Consider the following 26,946-nt stretch of genomic DNA (forward strand, 5'->3'; position numbering starts at 1 on the left):
CTTCCTTTTCCCTTAGATTTGTAATTAGTAGGCTTTTTAATTTTCTTTTTTTAAGAGCCTCACTAGATACTGCATTGTAATTACAGCATTGCAAGAACAATGCATACCCCCCCTGAGCTCTTCCTCCTCCTGAAAATAGAGCATATATATATTGCTTAGATTATTTTGCTGTGCTTCACAAAATTCTTAGTGTTCGACATTTTCTACTACACACTATGTATGCGCATGTATATATATATATCTTTCAATATAACTGTTACAAGGCAACTGCAAGGTTATCAGTAGTCACTTTCAAAAAGGAGGGGAATAAAAATATGCTTGAAATCCTCACTCTATCTGCTAAGGAATGCTGTTGCTCAATTGTCATGCTCTGCATCTTTCACATTACACAGAAAACATGAACATACCAAATATGAAGTCATTGCACTTCTGAAACACACCTTGCAATCTTCCACAGACTCTGCAGTTCAATGTAAAATCTCACCAGTTCTTCTTTTATCTTCAGCCTGTAATATAAGTAAAACCCACACCCTGCATACTGGCTGTTTTACGAAAGCAAGCAGCAATGAGCAGAGATAACATATTAGAATATCTGTTCTGCGTTAACTTAAACCAACATTGCCTTGATGTAAACCAAAACACATGCTGAGTGAGGATGTGCGCACATAGCAGCTTATCTCCTCTCTCATCTGCTTCTAATGACAGCTGATAAACTAGCCACAACTAATCCTTTTCTAGCTGGTGATCAAATAGACAATCCAGTATGGTGGAGCACTCGAAAATTCCTCCGGCTTCTGTTCTACTGCTGCTCTAAAAAGCAGTTTCCTTTTCATTGAGATAATAGCCTTTTCTGCAGTCACATGACTCAGAACCTACATTAGCACAGCGTTATGATAATAGACCTCACCCCCCCACTTTCTACTGCTATTAAGGAGGGCATCTCTTCTAAAAACCCACTTAAAACATTTTGCAGAGTGAAGTGCCAACATTGTATATCTCCTTGGGAAAAAACACACACAATGAAAGCATTCTGATGCTATGTCTTCTCAATAATGCATACACCATAACTATAAACACTTAATACAGACTGAAAACAAATATTACGCATGATGTTTATTAGGCATAAGTAATTATTTAGTTTATGAACTCTAGATTTCCAGCCTTGATTTAAGTTGAACCATATTTATTTTTTCCTCTGTAACACTTAACACATAAACCCTTTGTAAATTTGCTCCTATATGCACACTGTAAAAACAATAAATATGTTTTCGGTTCTGCACTAGCCGTGATATTTCTTCAGTTCCCCTCCCCTTACGGCGGTGAAAGTTTTGCAAACCTAACTAACTTTCCAGTTGAAATCCAGATCACTGAGGCAGTTTGCTTCAAATTCAAGAGTACAGTGGTACCTCAGGTTAAGAACTTAATTCGTTCTGGAGGTCCGTTCTTAACCTGAAACTGTTCTTAACCCGAAACTGTTCTTAACCTGAGGTACCATTTTAGCTAATGGAGCCTCCTGCTGCTGCTGCGCTGCCCGAGCACCGCCAGATTTCTGTTCTCATCCTGAAGCAAATTTATTAACCCGAGGTACTATTTCTGGGTTAGTCTGTAACCTGAAGCATCTGTAACCCGAGGTACCACTGTATGTATTTTCTTACAAAAGTGACGATTTGGAAGGTTCATCTACTCAATTTTTAATTATTGCATTTATATTCCACCTTTTCCAGCGATTTCTCAAGTTACATGGTTCTCTGCCTCCTTGTTTAATCCCCAGAACTCCCTGAGGTAGGTTAGGCTGATGCCGTTGAGTGGGCCGAGGTCACCCTTGAACTTAAAGGATTTGAACCCTGGACTCCTAGGTCCTAGTCAGACTCTCTAACTACTCAATAAACAACTCCCCCAAAATACAGATGATTTTTGAAGTCTTGTAGTATCAGAAAGTCATGTGTATTGAAAGTGTGCAAATTTCATCTTTTAGGAGTTTTTTTGTTGTCACACTGCTACAAAGAAACAGTGTGAAGGAATCTTGGTTTGAGAATAAGATGGGCCAGAATACAGAAGAATATAGCCAATATCTGTATGTAATATTTTGTAAACCTTTTAAAACACCAAATTCTATTTATGTGCACAGACTAGAAGTGTGAAAACTTTGCAGTAAAGCTACATTTCAGCAAAACAGTGTTATCAGGGAAAAATATAGTTTATATAATTTTACTAAATATAAATATGAAGTGGTCATAGTAATGATATTACTCTTAATATCCAGCCACAGCACAGACAAGATTCCTAACAGGGAACATTACCAATTGTAGTTTAGATTCTCATTCACTATGCTTCACCAGCTCTAGGGCCAGGTTTGAAAAATTGCTTTAATTCTCAGGTACCAACCTTGTTCAGAGCTGGAAAATATTTAAAATTGCTAGGTATTGACATGTTTTGGCTTTCTGAAGTTCTGGTTTAAGATACCTTCTTGCAGGAGAATATATAATCAGACTGCTTAAACACCCTATGCCTTCGATAAATTAAAAATAAAATTGTTTTCCCTTATGTTGTACTAATATTTGCAGTACATATTTTCTATTTAAAGGTGAGAGTGCCATGCATGATACCCCTACAATCCTGAAGAATAAAGGTCTAATGGATGGGATGCATAGCAATATTAGCTGTCACGTTTCTTTTATCCATGCAGATCACTTGCTTTAGAGCCCCCCACCCCCCTTTAATTTCTTTTCCAGAGAAAAGGGTGGCAAGCACTCTGATTAAATTTGCAGATGATATGAACATGGGAGGAATAGTGAGCACTGCTGAGGCAGATCTAATATTCAAGAACAGAAAGGCAGTGAAAAATAAAACGAGCTTCCACAAGGATAAATGCAAAGTAACCCGCTTGGGAAGTTAAAATTAAAGGAGCATGTACAAAATGAGAGCTTGTTGGCTAGACAGTGGTACTGAACTGCAGACAGATGTTGAGTTAACAGCGGCTGTAGATCTAAGGCAGACACTACAATACAGTGGTAAAAGGCATACTGGCAGTATCGCAATGAAAAATAAAGGGAGCAGAAATACCGTAAATAAAAAGAAAGCCCTAAATGCCAATAGAACATAAAATAAAGAGCCTTCAACAATGCACAGCTGATAGAATAACAGCAAATAGGACTGGGGGAACGCAGATGCAGAAGAAATTACTAACCCATATCAACATTTGGTGAAGTTGCCACATGAATATAGCACCCATCAGAGTTCCAGCGATGTCATATTTAGTGTCTCAGTGAACAACCAGTAGCAGTGAATATGGTTCTCATCAGCTCAGTGACAATGACTATAGGATACTGGGGTCCACTGCTCTATTTGATGTAGCCTAAGAAGCAGCAATTTTGGCTCAAAAGCAAAAACTGCAGTTAAGTAGAACACTGGGACCATTCAGTCACAATGTCAAACCATGGTTTGGTGTTATGTGACCAAGCCATGTGACTGAGTCCTGGGCAGACTCAGGTTTGCACAAAACCCCTTTGACGTCCGCTCAGCTGCTGATTCTTACTTCCTAGTTTGTTTGAACAAGCAAAGTATGGTTTGCTACAAACAAGGATAAGAAGTTTGGAAATGTGGGGTGTGAATTTAGGAGAGAGGAAATGGAGCCATGCAAGTGTTTCTTCAGTTCATATCAAACTATAGTCTGCCGCTGCCTCTGAAGGGGCCTGCTATTAGTGATAGAATAAGGCATTTATGGGAATATAATAATTGAGGAACCATAATCTAGGCCCAAGATAATCTAAGTTCAGGTGCGGTATCAAAAACTCAAAAGAGTTTTTGACGTCAGATAGAGGTAGAAGACAAACTAACACAGTTTACAAGAGAACCTAAATCAAACCACAGCACAGTGCAGATCAAGGTATTATTATATTTTCTTATTTATAGCTGCCCTTCCTCCCAGTATAGCCCAGAGCCAGGTAGTGTTATTTCTACACTGAGACACCCACAGTTTGTGCATGTATGTGTAAAGGATAAAGATGTCAGGAGATGCAACAACTGGTTGGACTAGATACCCTTTGAGGTTTCTTCCAAATCTACATTTTTAAGGATGATTGGCACAGACCAGTGAATACAATGGTCAGAACTGACCAAAATACTCTGAAAGCATGGTTCTATACAGAATAGAATCATAGAATTGTAGAGTTGGGAGGGACTACAAGGCTCATCTTGTCCAATCCCCTACAATGCAAGAATCTTTCGCCCAAGACCACAACTCTGAGATTAAGAGTCTCATGCTCTACCGACTAAACTATCCTTCATGGACATGTAATAATTAGAGGGTACTCTGTAAGCAAACAAACAAATCCTATTCCATTCATTCATTTACTGTTCCGTTCCATACATCAAACCACTATGACAAAGTCTTGATTACCCATTTCCTCCCATAAGGGTTTAATATCCTGCATTACTGCAATGTCAATGCCTGGCTAAAAAAGCATTTCTGAAACCATACAGCAGATTATTCTCTTAGATATGTGCAGGATATGTATGAAGGAACTGAGCTAGTTACTGGATTGCTTGTAATGGAAATGTGTCTTGCCTGTATGCCTTGTTACAACTTGTATGTGGATTGTTATAAGGTTAACCTGGAGTCGTACCAGACGCCCTGAGGTTCATTAGGCATTTCTCATTGCTGATGTGTCTAACAGCACATCTCTCTCCTAGGGTGGGAAATTTAAAAGCTTTGAGTAGGTACCTCAATGGGAACAGCATGACTGACTAGAGGGGTCTATCAAAAGAGTGAGTGAGGAGGTGGGTAGAGCAAGAATATATCGTGTTTTGGGGTGTCTAAGAGAAGGGCATGAAGGATAAAGTCTACTTGTGAGTAAGGAATACTAGTAAAACTACAATCTGTTGTTAACACTAGCCTAATAAGCCGCCAAAATATTGTAGAATAGGCTACAGGATCACGTTTATCCAATTTTGGTTGGGTTTTGCTGCAAAAGCAGTATGTTGGGTTTCAGTAACTTTGGGGTATCATTTTCTCTCTCTTTTTCACATTTATATGTCTGTTGTTCTCTCAGCTTATTCCAAACACTCCCATGCCTTTAGATTTAACCTAACACTATCGAAGGAGGCTCCAGAGATACTCTAGGGAACTTTGGGATGTTGTTTGCTATGGGGCTGCCTAGCAAATAATTATTCGCTTACAGTGCTACCTCGGGTTAAGTACTTAATTCGTTCCGGAGTTCTGTTCTTAACCTGAAACTGTACTTAACCTGAAGCACCACTTTAGCTAATGGGGCCTCCTGCTGCTGCTGCACCGCTGGAGCACGATTTTTGTTCTCATCCTGAAGCAAAGTTCTTAACCCGAGGTATTATTTCTGGGTTAGCGGAGTCTGTAACCTGAAGCGTATGTAACCCGAGGTACCACTGTATTTGGTAGTGGAGATTACCTCAATTGAGAGTACAGGAGAGGGTACACTCTGTTGTTACCAGGTCTCCTTTCCCAGGCAGTACGGGACCCAGGGTGGTTGGGATGTGTCCATCACAATATGTATCTGTAAAATGTATATTTGAAGCGTGTAATACAACCATACATCTCACTGCTCCAAAGAGATGGAATAGTTAATAGTTTCATTTTAGCTCACTATGTAGGCCAACACTAAGCAAAAATATCATTCATAGTAAATAAAGGGTGGGGGGGAGATAAATGCAGCACAGGTAAACTTTGCTACACAGTGCCAATGGTATTCGGATCTTACTGTTATTTTTACACAAATAAGATAATGGGGGTGGTGGTGAGAAATAATGTATACATAGTTCCACTTGAAAATGGAAACTGTTTTATATTGACACAGAATATTGAAAAGGGCTTTTAAATTCATCCACAAATTATTTTTAAACTAACAATTTAAAGTGACTACAATTAATATAAACTTTCCACCTAACTCTGTAAATATTCAGCTTCTGGAAAAGTCTACAGTCTTGGATAAGTCAGGTTTTTCTCCCTTCTGAGAATTTGATATTATTTGAAATGGTAAACATCAGAAAGGATATTTAATAAATATTATTTGTAAGTTTGAGTTGCACCTAGAGTCTAAAAATGAAGGCAGAAATGCTAGAAACTTGTCTTACAGTCACTTTTAAAATCTAGCAAAGACATACACTACAAAAGAAGTTCATACGCTATCAAAACGTGGAACCACCATTTTTTTTAACCTTTATTCCATAACACGGGAGTTCTTTGCCATTAAATTTACACTAGAAAGCCAATGTCAAGTTCAACCTTATAAGTATATATCGTTTGAGCCTGCTAGTCACACAAATCTTAGAATACCTGACATTTGCAACCGGAGTAACGCAGCAGTGGAAGTGCAGAAGTGTGGCTATCGTAAGTTGAAATGGAGTATCTGCCCTCACTAGTCAAAAGACACCTAAAAAATTATGGTGGTGACATGAGTATTTTAAACAAGCCAATGACATTGAGGAGCTGTAGAGTCCTCACATGGTCCCATCAAATAGTCCCCAATACTAATCAACAGTTGCAAGAAGATGCTTCTGTCAAGGAACAACTGCATTCAGCCACTTGATACATTAAAACAAAAAGTCGTTTCAAGTATCTGCTAACATCAGACAATTGCTTGAACATTACTCACTCTGTATTTAAAAGCAACTAAATAGTTAACAAAAATTTGCACAGACACGTCCATAGTGGACTTTGTGCTTTGTTTTCCCTAAGTTCAGAAGGTCTGTTTACTATGTTTTGAGTGGGTGGGAGTGTTTCTGGTGTTGTAATTCTCTCTAGTTATGACAAGACTACTTCTGCAAAAAAGAAGCAGCGTTGGTTGTTAGGAACGATCCAATTCAAACTCAGATCTGTATTCGATTTGAAATCCTTTCGCAGGAATCCTTTGACTCTTTAGAGCTTTGCAAAGGATACTGTACATAGTTGACAATAATTTGCAGACTACAAAAGGAGATGGAACTACTAGCTTGGAAACTCCATGGATTGTTCCGTTTGCTAGCAAGAAACAGATTAGATAGCATAATAATAACAACAGATAGTGTAATGATAAAATAATCATAGTAGCACACACACATACCCCACTGCTACTTGTAAGATTTATCCCATTGGTCTGTTTTAACATTGGGTTTTTAATTTAAAAAAAAATTAATTGATAGGTTTTCTGTTTTTACTAATGTATTTCTTTGTAATTATTTAAAGTTTTTTCTTCTTAATTTTTTTTACTGTGTTTTATGTAAACTGCTTTTGTGTTTTCCATGGTTTATAAATATAATCATAACCATAATGTGCTGCTTTAGATTCTATTGCTGTTGTTTTATAGTATATGTTTTATTTTATTTTACTATTACTGTATTTCTGTTTCTACTATAAAACTGTCCTGGGAAAGTTTATTGGAACAAAAAAAATACAACATTTGTTTGTTGCAGGTGGCATTTTCATCGATAAATATGATTAATAATTATTATTTTGTGTGGGAGAGTTATTGGCTTGGAGGGGGCTTGTTCTTGATTTTATTGTGTATTTTGAGTTTTTATCTTGTATTTTATGTTGCGAAGCCTATTGAAATGATTTGGCCTTACACCTGAGAAACTATTGAAATTAATATAATCTAGAGAAAGTCTAAACCTGGTCCTGAACAGTTTTGTTCCCTTTTTAGCTGTATCATATAAATGCATACTTGAGCTGCTTTCCAAGTTTAAATTAATTCTAAACACTAATTAGTATTCCTTTGTTTAGGTAGGTAGCCGTGTTGGTCTGATGCAGTCAAAATAAATTTCAAAAATTAAAAAATTGTCCAATAGCACCTTAGAGACCAACTAAGTTTGTTCTGGGTATAAGCTTCAGTGTGCATGCACACTTCTTCAGACAGTGTTCCTTTGTGTAAGTCAGGTCTTCCAGCCAAAAAAAAAAATGAGCGTTTGTCTCATCAAAATTCCCCTTACGGACTGCATAAGGAGCTGTCAAGCTATTGAAATATATACTGAACTACTAAAATATTCAAGTGTAATGAACAGAGCAAGTAACACTTCTCAGAAGAGCTCAGACTTTGATAATCATATGGATGGAGTGTGTAAACATGCAATATCAGCATGAAACACTAGCACAAACAGAAGCATAAGCATCAAGGAACTTCAGCATGCTTTTCAAGACTTTCTGTCATTAGACATGAGGAACATTTGCCCAACCTTTAATGCAAAACTGCTGTAAGCTAAAGTACAGCCACACAATTTTCCATTACTTTTACTATATGTTTTAAGGAAATACTAGTAAATTATTACATTATTATTAAAGAAGGCAACAAACATGCCTCCCAGGGAAGAGCATTCCACATGTGAGGCGCCACCAATGAAAAGAGCCAATATTATGTTGCCACCCTACAATGGAGGGTGTGAGGCATGAAGTAGGGCCTCAGATGATAATTCACAGCTTCAGGTTGATGCTTGTGAACTTTCAAGACTGATAGAAAGCAAAAGATATGCGGTCCTACATGCCTGGATTACTACAAAAGTCTGAAAATCAAATACTCTTTATTTTCTACCTTGCACTAAGAATATGGCATTATTAACACTGAGCGAGCCATGGAATAGAATGCTAGGCTAAAGAAGCGTAATGTTATGTATGTTTATTCAGCAGTAATTACTACTGCGTCTATTTGGAATAAGTGTATTCCTTTGGACTACAGTCTGAGGCTAATCTTTTACACACTTACTAGATGGTAGATCAGTTGAATAGGGTTTACAGTGGTGCCTCGCAAGACAAAATTAATCCGTTCTGCGAGTCTCTTTCTCTAGCGGTTTTTTCGTCTTGCGAAGCAACCCTATTAGCGGCTTAACGGATTAGCGCTATTAGCGGTTTAGCGGCTATTAAAGGCTTAGCGGATTAGCAGCTAAAATGTTATTAGCGGCTTAGAGGCTTAGAAAAGGGGGGGAGCGGGAAAAAATCGGAACACTCGCAAGGCGTTTTCGTCTTGCAAAGCAAGCCCATAGGGGAAATCGTCTTGCGAAGCAGCTCAAAAACGGAAAACCCTTTCGTCCAGCGGGTTTTCCGTCTTGCGAGGCATTCGTCTTGCGGGGCACCACTGTACTTCTGAATAAACATGCATAGTATTGCATGCATGTAACCTAGAAACATATACCTTGGCTTGCTCTAGAAATGGAGAGAACAGGGATTTATTGTTACAGATACACACACACACACACACACACACACACACACACGTACATATACACACACATGCTTAAAGAATATAGGTACTGTCTCAGGAAAATCCACAAAATCTATAGGGAATTAGATAGGTTGCTGCAGTCTGCACCAATAGCTATTCTAAAAACTTCTCAAATAGGAATACTACAGTAGTCAACTGAAGAGTTGTGAGGTGCAGGTGACTGACGCTAAACCCATTCTCTCCAGATGAAGGCACAATTAATCAGAGGAAGAAAATAAAATGCAGGCCTGGTTGCAGCTTATTAACAGCGCATTCAGAAGTAGTCTTGAGATGCAAAAACCTTAGAAAACCACATCAGCAATCATCAGCTGACTATCTACTTCTGAAGTTGGATTTCCCAACCCTATCACTTCTGTTTTGCCTGAAACTAACACTGTCCCCAACAAGATCTTCCAGGCACTGCTTAAGAACCAAAGCTGCTCTTCCCATATATGATCTTCACTGAAAACCAGAATTCTCATTATCATGCCACATTTAAAAACTCCACTGGGTCTTTCACAAGGCTTCAGATTGATCTTAGAAAGTAAGGAAAGAACAGAACCAGTATTATAAAATGTATGCCTGTGAATACAAGTTTCTGGAGAACCTGAAGAAGAGTGCTATTGTACTCATGTGCTGCTTGTGGGCTCCTCTATCAACTTGCTTGGCCAGTGCGAGAAAAGGGTGCTGGACTAGAGGAGCCTTTGGTCATCATCAGCATCATTATCATCATTTTTAATTTGTATACCATCTTTCTATCTTACTCAAGGTGGTTTACAAGCTGAAGAAACAAAAAATGTACATCTTATAACAATCTAATGCAATACAAAAATGTGATAATAAAACATAACTTTAAAATAAGCAACCTACATCAAAAGAGTAACAATCTTTAGAATAGTATAAAATAATAGTATCAGCATATAAAAGTTAAACAGAAATTCACTCTTAACAGTTACGATAAATAATTTCTAAACTATAATCAATAAAACAATGGCAAGCCACAGTACCTAAAATAATACAACAAAAATCGAGAAGCAGATAATAGAGGTTGGAGCAAGGCAGGTGGAAGAAAGCCTTGCATCCTATATGATACAAGCCATGATTTTGAGCTCATAATCCTACAGCATGAGTTTTATAAAATTAGAAAAGAACAGAGCCAACTCTCACACACTACTTTAAACCACAATTAAGAATAATGTCTGAACCCGGGCTTGTGGTTTACCTCTCTGCAAAACAGGTCATGAGCTTTAACCAATGGTTGTACTCTAGCAGCGGAACAGTCCTATACTTCTCTACTCAGAAGCAAGACCCGCTGAGTTCAATAGGACTTGTTTCCAAGTAAGTACATACAGCAGTGGTTCTCAAAGGTGAGGCATGCCACATGGATGTGGCAAGAGATGTTGGCAAGTGTGGTGGCAAGACTCAAGGACAATCAATATTATATTTTGGGATTGATTCGTGTTCTTATGTACCTTCATTATTTTATACTTTTGGGGGAACCTATGATCATATTATAAAGTAGCTGTGTACCACGTTATAAATCAAGCACTGCTGGGAGTTATTTTTGTTTTGTACTGTTATTTCTTATCAATAAAAAAATTCAGTGTTGAATGAGCAATTTTTTTATTCTGATACAGTGGCCCAGATAAAAAAAGTTTGAGAACCAGTGGCATACAGGATGGCATCCTTAAAGGTTTCTCAGCATGAACCATTTTGACTACAGAACTACAACATTTTCAATTTCTCCAAACACTGTACCTGCAACTTCCCAAATCAATACATACAAAACAGTTCAATGCACATATTCAGAGCAACTGCTACAGAAGGGCTACATGTGCATAGGAAGGACATTAACAATGCTTTACTACTAAATTTCACTTTCAAGGATTTCAAAAATTCATTTTCCATCTTCTGACTAATTACTTAATCCCTCAGAGAATTTCCAATTTTCATGAAATTTCTAAAAAATAATTTTGTTAACCTTCCCCTGCTTTCATTGTACTAAGCTGCATTACACATTTAAATCCTAGTTCCTCTCATTTTTTTTCATATATATGGGGGGGGGGTTATGTATCACTCCTACTATATTCCACATTTGCATAGGTCTGTAACATGTTTCTTATGGAAAAATAACAATAAAGATCTTTAAAATTATTATGCAGAAGTTTGTCAGCAAAATCATTATCAGTAATTTCTGTTTAAGCTTCCATCTCATCTGTTTTTCCCTCCACTTTTGTAGATTTTTCGTGTACAGAAGAATGCAGAATACTTTTGAGACTGTACTCATGTTCCTATGATAAGCCTTTAAGGCAACTGCCTGAAAGCTTTCAGCAGCAACTTTCTGGGACAGGTACAAACATGGCCAAAAAGCAGTGATTTGTCTCAGGAGACGTGTTTACAGGAATTAAATTAATCTTAGTACAGGCTTCAGCATGATTTTTTTCAAAAAAATAAAAAAAATCCTTTGGTGTGTGAAACGAGGCCCATTCTGAGGCTAAAACAGAACTTCCAGTAGAAATTACAACTACAGATGTAATTAGCCAACAGTCAATACATTCCCCCCCACTTCTGATTACAACGCAGTTGGGAGAGTGAAGGTGAAACTAGCTGACTCATAAACCGAACAGAACATATAACCAGACTAGTCAAGGTAATTAAAAATGTGTGGGCATCCCTTAAAAAAAAAAAAGCTTGTATGGGAGAAGGACAATTATTGCAATATTTTCTCTCCTATGCACTAACAGCCTAATAAATACATGAAGATAAAATGCAGAACATGTACATTACTAGTCAGATTTGCCAAATATATAATTAACTTACTCAAACACTTTTGTCTTTTCAGATGGTCCCAACATTACACCAAGAAGCACCCACTAATGATAGTAACATCTAGATGCCAGACACATTTATAAAAGAAGAAGTCTTCTCTTCTGGAAGAAAATGCACTTGAAATCCACAATTTGCTTAAAATTTTGGCTGTAGAATTGGTTGTGTGTTATTTTTAGCAGCTGTCTTGCACGTATACATGCTCCTACAATGGTCTATTCATGCAAACAGTGTAACAGTGGAAGAAAGTCACAGCTCAGCTTCTACAAGTACGGATTTCTGGTTTCACCTATTGCTCAAAGAAACCACCCTGGATCTTTCACAAGTGTTCTCCTACAACAGTTACATGAGCAGGTGAAAGCAAGGTTATTAACCAGCTGTAAGTAAGGCACAGTAATTTCTCAGATCTCTTGATAAAAGAGAATCAAAACAACTCCTGGACTTGCAAATCACTAGGATTAGAGAAGACTACCAATGTTTTCAAATCATAGAATCAGAGTTGGAATACAGTATACAGTAAATGTTAGTTGTCCATTCATTCAGTTCAGAATGATCTTCTGTTCAAAGGTTAGCTTGGCAAAGTGGCCAGGAAATAATTAATTCTACAGAAGTGTAGGTTTTTTGCTTGTTTGTTTGCTAAACCTCTTAATGGTCAGACAAAAATTAGAACAACCTACTTGAAAATGCATGCTGTATTACTGATGTCTCCTGAGCACATGGTGTAATATAATCATAATAGTTTTGAAAGGGTGAGAGGCTGGTGGTATGTTAAATCATGCCATCTGTAGGTGCTTTATATAGTTCCATTTGCTAATATCAAGCCATAAGTTTACAGTACTGCTCCTATCATAACCAAGCCGGGGGGGGGTGTTACTATGTTTAATATTTTACCAACGCTCAAAGCATTTTTTTTGTTAAGAGTCGGATAGTTATGCAGAAAAATCCCACACAGTTTAAGAATACATACCTTGCGAGTTAGTAGTAGTTGTCTTTTTATGTTGTAATTCCATGTCCAATCACCGGACTGACTTTACATTCCAAGAGAGTGAACTGGGTGGTACAATGGAGTAACTACTTGTCATCCTCTCCCCTTAACATACTAGGAGCTTAAGTAGCTCCATAGGTTTGCTGTTTACTGATGTGTATAGTTGAGCAGAGCAATTCAAAGAAGAAAAATAAACCCTGTCTCTCAAAGTTCCTCTCATGATCTCCCCTTCAGGTGGGTCCCTGAAGCCTTAACTACTAATAGGAGACTAATGGCAATCAGAAATTGGCATCTGATCCATTTTCTACAATACTCCAGTGTTGTGCTACATTGAGATCATTATAGCAAATTTAAAGCGTGGATCAGATCTAGCCACCCAGTGCATGGGGCCCAAATTACACTACAGAATGGGTCCAGCTCGGACTTTGGGATCCCAGGACCTGCCCAAGGGAGTTTTGTGCTGATGCTGGGCCTGAAGCTGCATGAAGGAAATGCTGTCTAAACACAATTCAAAATTTAAAAATATTTTAAAATGGATTAACAAATATGTGTCTATGTCAGGTACAGTTTAGAACAGATCTTTGTAAAAATTACTTGCTATGCTTTCTTTAAAAACAATTGTTAACTCAATTACATTCTCACAAACTGAAAGGTCTATGGAATGGCAATATTGTTTCCAGGTAAATAATCCTATGGGGTGGGGGGTAGGTGGGGGGAAATCCCTGCTCACTGCAGACGCGTCTTCAATGCAAGCAGCCACCAGCAAGCCAACTTCATTTGAGTATGATGAATCTTTTATTTTCTAAATCAATGATGGTCTATGTTTATGAACCAGCGGGTAAAACTAAGTGTTGTGTATAAAACACAGGACTGTGCCAAAAACCTACATACATCCTGACATTACACTGCACCTTTTTCCACTCCTGTCTGCAACAGCCAATGGCACAAATAAATGTCATAAGAATCCAGATAACAAAGGGACCACAACTGTTTTAAAACAAATCATCTATTTCCACAGAATATCACAGGTGGTAGTGAACATCACTCTCACTAGTAAGTTGTGTGGATGTATTAATGATCATGAGAATGTGAGCAACTACATGCATTCTCCTTGCAGATAATTACTCAATCCAAGTTAACTCCCATGATCCTCTATTTATCTGTGGCACACAGTACAGGAACCCCAAGTAATTGGTGTGCCATTCTCTACCAGACAATCTACTGACTATGCATAAAGTTCCTAAATGGTCATGGAATACTTGCAGTGCCCCCAAGTTCATCTATGTGCTCATCCAGGCAAACATTCACAATTAAATGGGTCATGTAGAGCACTGCCACAAAACCACTGATGTCAGGGTCAGCATGCCTCTGAATATCAGTTGCTGGAAATCCCAGTTGGAGAGAGTGCTGTTCACATTATATCTGAATGAATTCTAAGAGTCATTTGTACCACAATGGATTGATAAAATAATATTAGTATTGTTTTCAAACAGCTCCTTAAAGACCTCTCCAGAATATATTCTAAAGGAAAAAACTGAACTGTTGAAGTACACAACCTGGAGAAGAGTACTAATGCACACATTGTATATCTCAGCATTACCATATTGCATGCTGATCCAAGTAAAATTTACAAATTTAAAGAAACTGTATTACTGCAAAAAATAATAATATAAAAATAGAACACGTCGCACAGGAAAGGAATGCATATGGATTCAAACATTTAGGAATGCTCATACTATGTAAATATTCTGAAGTACACAAGACCCATGCTGCAAGAGGAGGCTGAAATGTCAGCTTTCAGATCTTCCTCGGTTTTTTGACTCTTTGCTTTTGTAGAGTTCATGGTACCTATTTGTTCATCATCACAATCTTCAAATGTAAGCCAGCAAAACGCCACAAAGTAAAAATGCTGTCAACACTCTCTATGCAATTTGACGGGCTCAGTGCAATCTCCGTGTGATAGAAAAGAGCTAAAGAAACGGCTAGAGAGTTCCTAATTCAGGTCAAATAGTAATTAGCATAGTTTGTTCAGATATTAATAATGTAATATATAATAGCCAGCGATTAAGTCACATGATATTGTTCACTACTTTCTAAAGTAGGGCAAGTACTCCACACCAGTATTGCGGGGGGGGGGGGCAGTGTCACAGCCAGCCCAAATTCTTCCCCTCTGTCTTAGCAACACTTATTCTCTGCTCCATCTTTAAAGGGACAAAGAAATGAACACATATAGAATTCTCTAGTATATGCATTTATATTGCTTATTATCACAAGAATAGAGAGGGGGCCACCAATACACCCCAGGATTATGTACTCAATTATGCAGACTGTGTTGTATTTATGTTAAGGAAAGTAAAATCAGAATATCATTTTCACTTGTTAGGTCTACTGGGACCAGAGGCAGGCTGGGCGTCAAAACCTGTCCTGTAATAATTCCGATACCAACAGCCTTGTGTAGGCGGACTATCTTGCAATCTGTTAGCAGCAGCACCTTAGCATGAAGCCTATTTTTTCAGAGAACTACAAAGGGAATTGTACAATCAACCACTAGAAAAAACCCCAATGCCTTCGTCAACACCAAGTTGAAGTTGAAGAAGCCATTGATTTATATTATCTCAAATTAACTTTTGCATCTTTAGAGGTTACTAGATTAAAGGACAACGTGTGGGTAATCATGCTAGAAGCATTTTCAGTTTTGTTTTAAACCACAAAGTATAGCATTGAACAAGTTCATGTTTTATTGCCCCATTCAAGATGTAGAGTGTATGGAACTTGCAACCAGCAACATGATAGAGCACAAATGGTATTTTTGCCACTAGGGAAAGGTTAAACAAAACACTTCTCAAAGGAAAAACAGTTGACAGGAAATGTGATCTGCATATCCACATACCCAACAGTACTAAAAAAAACTGAACAGCTAACAAGAATTGCCTTGCAGCTTGACAGGAAAACTCACTGGTCAGGAAGCACTGAAAGTATTAATAAGAGAGCAAACTGCATGGTGATGTCACGTTTCACATCAAAAAGCTGATGCTTGACCCAGATAAACATTTACTATAAATATTTCATTGAAAATGAAATCCAAAATAGTGAAGCTATTTTTGCTTACTTCAAACCACAAATGAATCTAAAAACAATTCCACAATGACACTTTTCACAATAACTTCATGATTCCATTATATTCCTGAAACAACCCAGTACTCCTCACTTTGCTCTCTATACTTTCACATAAGTTTTGAAGCAAGAGAACTTGTGCACCAGTTTTGTTTGCCTAAGAACAGAAAAACATTTCAGGAGACCAGACTTTGTATAAGCAAAAAAGCAGTCGTCATTTTCCTGACCTAGTTCAAACTTAGATCCAACTCTGAAGATATTTACTATAGAACAAAAAGGTAACAAACAGGTTTAAACTCACCTCTGGGAATAAATTGTGTGCCACTTGTTTTAGTTTTTGGAGGAAAAAGCATGAATATTAAACCACTACACTTACGAAAGAAAAAGAAAAATGTTCAAGTCAAAAGCAAACACAGATCTGCATGACCTCTCTCTCTTTTCCCGGGGTTAGGAAATCTATGAAGAAAGAAGAGAAATGAAGCTGTAGTGCAAGGCACACTGGCCTGGAAAATTGCTCATCACTTTCAGTTCCAGAACATGGTTGTGCTGAATCAAAACTAGGCACAATCAAAATCTTAAAACCTTTTATTTACACAATCAAGGGAGGAAAACAAGACAAATGATTTAAGAATTAAAGAAAACAGTGTTAAGCAGTCAACTGGGGAGGGGTGGGAGCCACGATGTAAAAAGATGCTTCGATCAAGCTAATGAATAATTCAAATAGGTGGAATTTGCTCAGTTGATAATGCTGCACTGATATTTGAATAGCCAGCTTCCCTCGGAGTCCAAGTTGTAACAGAATTCAGGCCAAATTATTACTAAGAACTGGGACACTGTGGGAGGGGATACAACTCTAAGGAGAAATGCAAGTTGAAGAAAAAGACTAAGGGAGTCCTTCTCTGGAACCAGAGAATGCTGTCCAACAAGATTGAGTATAACAACATTTCTCTCACCCCACCCAAAGCAGCAAACAGCAACAATTATAGGCTAGAGCCACTACCCTGAAACTAGGACGCAAGGCCATTTTGCAATTAGACAGGGATGCAACATAAATAAATCCTAATAGAATTTGAACCATATTCACAATCCGTATCACCTGAGCGTGAATATAAATGAAAATAAAATGGAAGGAAAAAGTTCAAGATACAGTGGATTCTATTTCCCTCTTGTCTGATTATTACATTTCCAGAATAGACATACATACAGAAAATACTCCATTCTTTCTTTCTTGGTACACTGGGCAGGAATTAACATATAGATTCCTGTTAGAAACTATTCTTACGCTAGAAATGTCCCAGGTAAAGGAATAAAGAGAAGCTGGGTTATGAAATGTGGACACGGGTAGCTGTGTATGTGTGTGTACATCTACACGCAGAGATCTACTGCTGCTCTACAAGCTACATTCAATTAACTGTTAAATAAGTAAATGCTATTATTAATGTATTTCTTATTTAGAAACTGCCCTTTATCCAAAGATCCCAGGGAAGTGTACAACATTAAGAACATAATTTACGCAGCATAATAAAAACAAAATACACAGCATAATAAAATAATGATTATAACAGTCTCTCTCTGCCCCCGCCCCCCAATTTAACAGGCTATATGTTATGTAATGGCAGAAGGCCTGGGTAAAGAGGAATGCTCTCACCTGGCACCTATATGTAATGATGGTGCCAGGCAAGCTTCTCTCTTTTTATATATGATATTTATATTAAATTACTAGGCAAGCTTCTCTGATGAGAGCATTCCACAGACAGGGAGCCACCACAGAAAGCGCCTGTTCTTGTATTGTCACCCCAGGAACCTCCTCAGGGAGAGGAAACATCTGAAGGCAGCCCTGTTTAGGGAAGTTTTTAATGTCTGGTGCTTTGTTGTGTTTTTAATATTCTGTTGAGAGCTGTCCAGAGTGGCTGGGGAAACCCAGTCAGATGTGTGGCATACAAATTTATATTATTAATTATTATTAATTATTATTATCGTTAACATGGAGAAGGGCCTTGGATGACAATCACAGGTTCCAGGTCAGTTCGTATGGCGGGGGCAGTTCTTAAGGTATTAATGTCCTGATTAGTGTAAGCCTTTATAGATCAGCACCAGCACTTTGAACTGGGCCCATAAATTAACTGGCAGCCTGTGTAGTCGGGCCAGGATCGGTGTTATATGCTCAAATAATCATGCTCTGGTAAGCAACTTGGCCATCAAATTTTGCACCAGCTGAAGTTACCAAACAGTCTTCAGAGGCAGCTTCATGCATAACACTTTGCAGTAACCCAACTTAGAGGTTACCAGAGCATGGGCCACAGAGGTTTGGCTATTCCTGTCAAGATTGGAAGCTCCTGCAGCCAATCGGAAGCCATGGAAGCCCTGTCGGACTTTCGGGTTCCAAAGAACACTCGCAAACTGGAACACTCACTTCTAACTAACTTTGATGTTGTTTCCCTAATTGAAAAGTTACTATCTTCATTGATTTAGTAAATGAGGAACATGTAGCTCTTGAGGTGCTGATGGATTCCCTGCTGCAGAAGCTCCTCCAAGCATGGCTAATGCTGAGGGATGATTTTAGCTGGAGGAGGGACGCAGGTGGCGCTGTGGGTTAAACCACAGAGCCTAGGACTTGCCGATCAGAAGGTTGGCGGTTCGAATCCCTGCGACGGAGTGAGCTCCCGTTGCTTGGTCCCTGCTCCTGCCAACCTAGCAGTTCAAAAGCACGTCAAAGTGTAAGTAGATAAATAGGTACCGCTCCGGCAGGAAGGTAAACGGTGTTTCCATGCGCTGCTCTGGTTCGCCAGAAGCGGCTTAGTCATGCTGGCCACATGACCCGGAAGCTGTACCCCAGCTCCCTCGGCCAATAAAGCGTGATGAGCGCTGCAACCCCAGAGTCGGTCACGACTGGACCTAATGGTCAGGGGTCCCTTTACCTTAAAACAGCATCCAGAAGGCCAGGGGTTCCCCATTACTGAAATATACCACCAAATTCAATAGGCACCACAACACAAATACAGTGGTACCTCAGGTTAAGTACTTAATTCGTTCCAGAGGTCCGTTCTTAACCTGAAACTGTTCTTAACCTGAAGCACCATCTTAGCTAATGGGGCCTGCTCCTCCTCCTGCTGCTGCTGCGCCGCCGGAGCACGATTTCTGTTCTCATCCTAAAGCAAAGTTCTTAACCCGAGGTACTATTTCTGGGTTAGCAGACTCTGTAACCTGAAGCGTATGTAACCCGAGGTACCACTGTATAAATTATGAGGTAGACACTGGTTGAAAACCACTGTATGCTGTTGTTAAAATTTGTATACCACCCTTCACCTAAAGATCATAGGGTGGTTCACAACATTAAAATACAAAATGAGAACACAACACATTCTGAAACACTGGCCCCAAACCACAAGGTTTTTCCTGGGGGACAGGTAAGTATAGCCTGGAGGGATAAATTATACCTTAATGCACAAGTTTTAGAGTAAGCCACCATCAAGCTACCTCATGTGATTATTCTAATTTCCCTCAAGTCAGCTGTCTGAAGAAAGGACTATATGACAGGAGTTGTGTTGTCCTCCCAGTCTGGACTTTGTCATCTGCTTTGGTTGTGGATCTGATGTGTTGAGTGGGGTAGGGGCTACGTCCGGGGACAGACTGCTCTTTGTCAAGGGCAAGACACCCAGAACCGCCAAAGACATTGTATGGAACTGTAATAAATGAAACTTTAAGAAATTGTGCTTGAGCTTGCTTTTCTCTCCTCTCTCCTATCCCTTTTTTCTAGTATGTCCTATCTTTTTAGATTGTGAGTCGGAGAGCAGGGACTGATTTTCTGTAAGCTACTCTGACAGCCTTTTTACCCAAAGGGCAGGAGGTATAAATGCTGCAAATAAATAAAGCACATTAAACAGCTCAAAAAAACAAAAAACAAATTCATCATCGTGAGCCAGAAAGCTATGAACACACTTATCCTTTCTGACTCAGACAGAGACAATTAATGAATCTTTTCACATCACTAAGTATGTATAAATTGGATTTTAACCAATTTCAATAGTCACTGAGCCTTGCTTTGGGAGAAATGCCACCCTCAGGCTAAAGCTTGACTATCAGATTCCTCAGAGGTATATGAGGCAGCTGTCAAAAGAGTATTTTGCCCAAGTTGTAACCAAAACAGGAGCACTCCATTTCTGCTTAGATAGTATTGTTTTAGCTCAGAGAAATGGAGGAAACCCAAACACAGAGGGGTATTCTTGGGCTGATTTCTTTTTCTTTTATTTTTTGAGTGTGCAGTTATCTGCCAAAGCAGCCTCATGAGTAGGCAAAAGGCATTTTGTGCAGCGCCATAATCCTGGATGACCTCCCTCATATTTGGCAGTAAGCCACAGCCATATAGCCAGCACAATCATGTCTCACCACACTACAGGCAAGAATTGCTGAGAATAGTAGGTATAATAGGGAGTTATTTTATGCTCAGTTTATGTACATAAATTCAGCCACAAAACACACTAAACACATGCTGATTGCAGCTATAATTGCTGAAAGTAATAAGAACACACCAATAATAATTTCTTATCCTACAAAAGCAGTGGTGTCAAAAGCCCATTCAGCCATAATCCTAACAGGAGGAACTTGGGATGAGAACTCTGTGCCTAACCTACCTGTTCTGAAAATGAAGTGGAACGCCATTGTATGCTGCCTTACGCTCTGCCCAAATAAGACAAAATGCAAAACTAATAGAGAAACTAAGGCTGCAATCTTGACTTCACTTACTGGGGAGTAAGTCACATTGAATTCAATGGGATTTACTTTTCAGGAGACGTGGTTAGGGTTGCAGCAACTGCTTGAATACTTCAATACAATACAATTTTCACAAATGAAGTTTAAAACATACGAAGTTTCCCTCAGCAAGAGCAACTAACAAGCAGACTCAGTTACTAAACTCATGATTCAAATTTCAGCCAACCAGGTTCATCATGTGAAAAACTGATGGTCATCGGAATCCATCCTAGTTTGTACAAACAGAAATACAAGACAAGAAATAACAACAACAAAACAACATTGGGTCTATGTAAGCAACTACTGACTTCTAACACTAAAGAACCTGTGCATGACATACAGTTTACTTTATCACTCCCAGTAAGGTTAGCAGGACATCTCATTTTCACAGCAGTTTATATTTCTTTGTATTTAAAATTAGAAGCTAACTTAAAAGATAAAATGAGTAGAGAAAAAGGACTTTGCCAGCTGCTTGCTTCTATATATGGTGAAAGGGCATCTTCAAGCAACTGAGTCATCTCATGAGTATCATTACATACGTAAATCCAGACAAGGAAAAGTATGGGCAATCCTAAAAATTTTGTGCCTAATCATTCTTTTAAAAAGTTAAAATTAAACTTGGGCTGAATTTTAAGAAGCCCCATGTTCTCTTTCAAACAATCCAACTTTAATTTTTTAAAAAAGAGCATTCACTTGTTTTTTCTGCTGAGCAAGTCTTCAAAGTCCTGGGAATGTAATTCATTTTGGAGTGTATCCCCAAAACATACAACAAAAATGCAGTGCTAGTCGCTTATCAGTAACTTTAGAAGATACTGTTTCCAATGAGTGTCATTTGCATTAGTGGGAAGGTCCGAAAGGGTAAACGTGACAATGAAGACTGCCACAAGTTCCCACTCATTCTGTTTCGTGAATATCCTTATGAAGAAAACAAAAGAAGGCACGTACAGAAGACTTTGGCAGTATGTGTGACTCTTTATAAAACCAAAGTACAGTACAGCTTTATTTCTTGGCTATAATTTGATACTACATTCTATGTATCAAGGAAATGGGTCCCCTGCTGGTGTAGGAGGAGCACCTCTCTATTGATGGCAGAGGCAATCTATTTGCAGAAGCCAAGGGCTGCAAGCTCCTATGGTAGTGCTGATAACACCAAGGTTGCAGGTTCGATCCCGATTTGGGGTAGCTGCACATTCCCATATTGCAGGGGGTTGGACTAGACGATACTCAGGGTTGCTTCCAATTCTACAATTTTATTATTCCAGGGAATGTTGGCACTACAGGAGCAACACACAGGTGTAAGCCTCAAGAATTAAACAGTAAGCAGATGTGTGTGGAGACATACAGAACCGCCAAATATTTTGTTTTAGAATTTTGTTGCACATCTCTTGCATTTGAGTGGAAGCGTGATTCACAAACGCTTGTAATTAATAATAAAATTAACCAATCAATCTAATCCTGACAGGGGTTTCCCAAGGTCTCAAGTCATAGTCATACCCAGCACTATTATCAGTGAGCCTTTTGCCTAAAGACTCCAGGGGCTATACTTGGAACATTTGCATGCTGTTTTATCCAGCATATGTAGATTACAAATTAAGAGGTCTGAACTACTTGTGCAAGCTTTGTGCAAATGCACTGTCAACCCATCTTATGACAGCCAACTTACACATCCTGGCCACCAGTTGCATGGCTAGCCAATTACAGAACTGCAAGGGGCGGAGAACTTGCCTTTTCTTTCTTGATCTAAACTAGTCCACCCTCATTCCTACTTCTGCCTCCTTTCAAGTAGTACTCTTGACTTCACACACACCTGTTCAGACTTCTTGATTAGAATTTTCACTTTGCAATTCCCATTCTGCTCCTCCACGACCCAAAGTATTGGTTGGTTTGCGCAATGCACCCTGCACTGGGTGTATGATGGTAGTAGATAGGGCATGTCTGTGCATGTCTCCAATATCTCCCCCCGCCGCCGCCCCCCCCCGGCTTGTATTTCTGCTTAGTTGAGGAACAGAATTGTGGATCAGAACACAACAGCACAGTCCCCACATTCTGTCAAATTCCAATATGATGGAGGCACAAACAGGCCTTCCTGCAAAGGCCTGGTATATTGCTTGCAGACTCACTGTTAATGCAAAGGGAGTGGAGAGAACAGGGCAACTATGCCCTATAATTAATCCTCCATACACAGATGCTACACCTGTGGAAGACTGGAGCAAGCATCTGTTATTTTAAAAATACTTATATCAGTGGAAAGTGGGACTCTCTTATGCTGGTTGCAGGCCTTCCTCAGGAGCCTCTTTCAAAACATGATGTTATTCCTTGGTCATCAATGTGTGGTCCTCCATAGTTGGGGTCAATGATGTCCCCCATAGTGTTTAACATCTACAAGCAGCTCATTTCTTCTTTTTATCCAATACCAAGGAAGCTGTTGATGTTTTCAATCAGTTCCTGGAGGCAGGAATAGGCTTGATGATGAAAGCTAATAAACTGAAGCTTAATCAAAAGAAAGCAAAGGTGCTCCTGCTCAGGCCTCGTCAGTCCCTTCTCCCTCCTCATAGAAAAGCACGCAAAAGCCGCACACCCTTTAAAGAGAGTGCAGCTCTTGCTGGCTTTTGTGGGAGGTGGGGGAAGGGACAGAGGGCAGCCCCTCAGTCCCTTCCCCCACCTCCCGGAAAAGTCCCCAAGAGCCGCACTCCCTTTCACTAGCCATGTGGAGCATGTGTGCGGTTCTTGGGGGCTTTTCCCCCAAGGAGGGAGAAGGGCAGCCCGGCAGTGATGGGCTGCCCTTCTCCCTCCTGGGGAAAAGCCTGCAAGAACTGCACACATGTTCCACATGGCTAGTGAAAGGGAGCACTGAGCAAAAAAAAAAAATTGTTTTCATTTGCATTCCCCTTCTAAAAACTAGGTGCATCTAATGGTCAGGTGCGTCATGTGGTGCGTTGGATTGTATATCTTGCAGTATGGTTATTCAATTGGTGGCCAGGAGTGCTTTTGCCCAGTTTAGGATAGTGCAGCAGTTAATCTCCTAAGGAGGTAAGATGTAGTTAAAGAGCACAAGTCTTCAGTTGATCCAGAATGCAACAGCAAGGATATTAGTAGGTTCTCACTCATGGGCAATATGACACCTATTCTATCTTGGCACGGGTTGCCAATCTGTCTCCAGGCACAGTTTAGTGTTTATGATTACCTTTAAAATCCTAAATAGCTGGCATCCAAGATCACCACATCCTGTAACAACTTGCTCACTCATGAAGATTAAGTGAAGAGGCCCTTTCTGTGTCCCATTGATGGTGGAAGCATAGTAGCTTGGAACAAGAGAAGGCCTTTTGAGTGGATTCCTCAGTATTATGGAACACTGCACCCCATGAAGCATAGTTGGGATACTCTTTGGATGTTTTCCACCAGTTAGTGAAGACTTTGTAAATTATTCTGGCAAGCTTTTAGCCTATCACAAAGCTAATGTTTTACCTTGGCTTACCACTCATAGTTTGTTAGGAAGAAGGGAACCACAAGGCGGGGTTCAGAAGCATGGCAAGCCACGCTCTGGCATGTTTCATGCAAAGTACAGCTACAACAGGAGCAGAAAATGGATGCCTTTAAGCAGCATGAACCAAAGTGGAAACATTTAAGCAGCATGAACCAGCACACTGCTTGTTCACAAATCACTGTTTCTTCTAAACTAGAGTTCAATCTGACAAACAAAATTGACTACTGAGTACCCAACAACTACTGACTTGTCCTAATGGTGTTGCAGGAGGGGGGAGAATTGCAACAAACTGGAGGATGGAAACATGTGGACACTAAAAATGATTATATTTTCACATGCACTTTGCTTCTGATGAGTGTGCATTTTTCAGTTTCATAACAGCTGAATGAGAATTATATAGAGGAAGGAGAAACAGAAACATCTGACTTTCTTGCAAACTATATACGACCTTTGCTAAAAGCTTTGCTAAAAGCTAAACAAACTATGAAACTGCTTTGACTAGAGTGTAAAATGAATCTTCTAATTGGCTTAGGAAGCTAATTAGTAAGAGAAGCTTTAGCTCTTAAAAACTAATGTAAACTCTCAGAGCTTTTCAAGAGCTGTAAAGGGTTTCATTAATGATTAATAAGAGCAAACGAAATAATTCCAGTTTTGAGAGCTACAAGCAATGTAGTTCAAAGGTCATTAATTGAACCTACATTGGGAAAGTGGGAAAGTTTATTAAACAATTACCACTGTACAAGGGCCACAATAAAACCTCACAGGAATTACATGTATATGCAGTTAGCAAAAAATATTGGGTGATATCCACCATTAAGGCATATTCAGAAAATACAAAATGAACATCAGTGGACTCAAGTATATTAAGTCCACTGATTTCAATAAATTCACTCTGAATATTACTAATGATGGAAATTACCTACATTACCTTTTTCTTCTATTTGGGGACAGAATTAAATCTTGCAACTAAATTGGATGTGTATCTGGAAAATTATCTTGAAAACAACAGGTAGGGAAAATTGTGTTTCTGAATGCAGAACTTTCAAAGTGTGTACCACTTCAGAGCATACTGTCCATGGTTAGTCAGAAACAAGTCCAACTGTATTCGGTGAGGCTTACTGTCGGGTAATTGCGAAGGAGGCTGAAACTGTAACCATTACTTTTCTTGGCAATCAAAATAATTTTAAAATCAGCTAGATTTAAATCAATCCATCCTGCACACACACACACACACACACACACATATATATATATATATATATATATATGCTTTCGTAGATTTTCACGGGTACAGGAATGTAGGTTTTGGTGTCTTCGGGTGTCTTCCCGTGTAAGAGTTGGGGTGTCTAGGCGACGTTTCGACGAGGTCTCACTCGTCATCTTCAGGTGAGATATTTGCTTTCGTAGATTTCTTCAGGTGAGATATTTGCTCTTCGGATTTCTAGTTTCTCGTAGGTTCTTGTCAGCTGGAAGGTTTCCTCCCCGTAGAGGTGAGATATTTGCTTTCGTAGATTTTCACGGGTACAGGAATGTAGGTTTTGGTGTCTTCGGGTGTCTTCCCGTGTAAGAGTTGGGGTGTCTAGGCGACGTTTCGACGAGGTCTCACTCGTCATCTTCAGGCTGGTGCTTTCGGCTTCTTGTTACTAGCCACGTACATTGGACAAACAAACAGACGAATAAATGCACGTATCGCAGAACACAAGAATGCCGTCAAAAAAGGAACTAGGAACTTCCTCTCTGCCCAGAACGTTGGAGGCTATACACCACACCCCCTCAACAGTATTTATAGGAACTCAAACACTGAGATCCTGCTCTGTTCTAGTAACAAGAAGCCGAAAGCACCAGCCTGAAGATGACGAGTGAGACCTCGTCGAAACGTCGCCTAGACACCCCAACTCTTACACGGGAAGACACCCGAAGACACCAAAACCTACATTCCTGTACCCGTGAAAATCTACGAAAGCAAATATCTCACCTCTACGGGGAGGAAACCTTCCAGCTGACAAGAACCTACGAGAAACTAGAAATCCGAAGAGCCACCATCTTATGTGATCTCTTGTTCCTACGCAACTGCCGAGACAACAACTTAATTCCCACATGCTTCCAACTTAAATTCCACTCTAAAACCCCAGCTACCGAAAGGATCCTGAAACGAACTGAACTATCCCTAATCAGAAACGAACTACATAAGAAAAGATACCTACTAAACCAAACCAACAAAGATCTGCTCACTCTTCACCTCAAACTCTGTAACAAAATCCACCCTGCACTCTGGGACAAATGCAAACAACTAGCCGTTTGGAGAGCTGAAACAGAGTCCTCACATAAGACAGACATACACACCAACAAACTCCACAAACTAGAGAAACGCCAGAAGCCCAGCCACCCTCCACAACAACCCATGAAACAAACAGTACATAACATATCAGACAGGATCCTCACCTCAACTGAAACCAAAGTACTCTCCAAAGGTTTCAACTTTGCAGTCGCCCCGAGACGCATCCCCACGGAAAACATCATATGCGGAGTCGAAGCTAGCCTAACCAAAATCAACCCAGATGAAGCCAATAAAATCAGACTTGAAGTCA

At 39.4% G+C, this 26,946-nt stretch overlaps 1 protein-coding gene across 10 annotated transcripts in view; it reads right to left on the reverse strand.

Annotated features, from left to right (window-relative positions):
* Positions 1 to 26,946, reverse strand: part of NCOA2 (nuclear receptor coactivator 2) — a 131,412-nt gene that overhangs the window by 71,219 nt on the left and 33,247 nt on the right. Inside the window, exon 3 of one of the 10 annotated variants that reach the window (XM_081204338.1) lies at positions 16,427 to 16,581. The exons of the other annotated variants lie outside the window; for them this stretch is intronic. The gene's annotated coding sequence lies outside the window, so the exon portion shown is untranslated. The remainder of the gene's footprint in view (positions 1 to 16,426; positions 16,582 to 26,946) is intronic. 10 annotated transcript variants of the gene reach the window in all.

The sequence above is a fragment of the Podarcis bocagei genome (assembly GCF_964188305.1).
Source record: "Podarcis bocagei genome assembly, chromosome: 8".
Lineage (NCBI taxonomy): Eukaryota > Metazoa > Chordata > Lepidosauria > Squamata > Lacertidae > Podarcis > Podarcis bocagei.